The 1,424-nt window shown below is 40.0% G+C and overlaps 1 non-coding gene across 1 annotated transcript; it reads right to left on the bottom strand.

The window, feature by feature from the left end:
* Window positions 1-337: 337 nt before the first annotated feature.
* Window positions 338-409, bottom strand: TRNAD-GUC (transfer RNA aspartic acid (anticodon GUC)). Its single transcript has one exon. It is a non-coding gene; the product is annotated as a tRNA-Asp (tRNA).
* Between the last annotated feature and the right edge of the window lie 1,015 nt (window positions 410-1,424).

Below are 1,424 nucleotides of genomic sequence, written 5' to 3'. Positions count from 1 at the left end.
CAAAAAAAAAACAGATAAAAAAAAACGCCTGCTGATGGCCTGAGAAACACATGGTTGATTGGTGATTTGGACAGGGCAAAGGGCCAAAGGTTGTAGCTTGCAGCAGCAGTCACTCGTGTCTGCTGATGGCACTTGTGTAGCTTCCCAAAGGGATGTTTTTGAGGTGATATTGATCTGAGTGCGACACATTGACATACATAGACGGCGACGGTGATTCCAAGCAGTCTCTTCTCTGGAACTGGAGCTGGAGTAAGTAGTTCTCTTCCACCATCTGCTCCTAGTTCCATGGCAGCAACGCCTCTGGTAAAACTGGCAAAAAAAAACAGATAAAAAAAAACGCCGTTGCCGGGGATCGAACCCGGGTCACCCGCGTGACAGGCGGGAATACTCACCACTATACTACAACGACTTTGTTGTTGGATCTTTTGTTTAGTGATAATTTTATATCCATAAAGGCCACTTTAGCATCCATTGTGCTTTAGCCTTGCCAACCGCGTGATTTGCAAAAAGGTAACCGGATGTTCCATCAAATTGATAAGCATATGCAATTTACCATTATACTTAGCCTGAGGGACCTTAGTTCTTAGAAATGACGAGCGAATTATAGTTTGGCATTTAGAGGCCGTCCTTTCAAAACTACTTAACAGAACAACGACGATGCAATGTAAATAAAAAACAGCACAGGTTGTGCTCGACAATTAGAACAGAAATAAGCATCCATTTGACCTACTGACTTGAATTGAATGAAAAAAAAGCATATGTATACATATATGTCAAAGACACTGCAGACAGCAGAAGTACAGTGTTGTTGTATTGACAGTATGAAACAAGTACACTGCAGACAATTGACAATATAGCAGAAGTACAGTGTGTTTTTTCCTTCTGCAGTAGTCTACAAAATCTGAACCAGTGTGTGCCCTTGAAGATAGTCTGTATAATTGACAATATAGGTTTATGATTAAACACCACATCATTACGACAAAGCCAAATCGACCAAAACAATGCTGCAACGCCAGTAAGAAACATTTTTTATGCGTGCAACCTATAATATGATTAATATTAACGAATTGGTCTATCTTTAAAGCAAAGTAAATAATTCTCCAAACAGTTTTAGCTAGGTAACAGTCAAATAAAAGGTGTTGTATGCTCTCGTTTTGGTTACAAAAGCTACACTTCAGACTTCCTTGTCATCTACGTTTGGCTAGGTTGTCTTTGATGAGGGTCACCCTCTACCTAGATACCAAAGAAAGATTTTTATCTTAAGGGGTAGTTTCAGCTTCCAAAGAACACAATTACTATTAAAATTGGGGTTATTTATTAAAATATAGTACATGGATTGGGTTGAGAAAGTCCCATCCCTATGAGCCCCCCACACGAAAGTGTCCCTCAACGGATTCAGGGTAATCGAAGCCAGTAAGTGTACC

The sequence above is a fragment of the Zea mays genome, chromosome 6, assembly GCF_902167145.1.
Source record: "Zea mays cultivar B73 chromosome 6, Zm-B73-REFERENCE-NAM-5.0, whole genome shotgun sequence".
Lineage (NCBI taxonomy): Eukaryota > Viridiplantae > Streptophyta > Magnoliopsida > Poales > Poaceae > Zea > Zea mays.
This window is presented reverse-complemented; position numbering and strand designations above follow the sequence as displayed.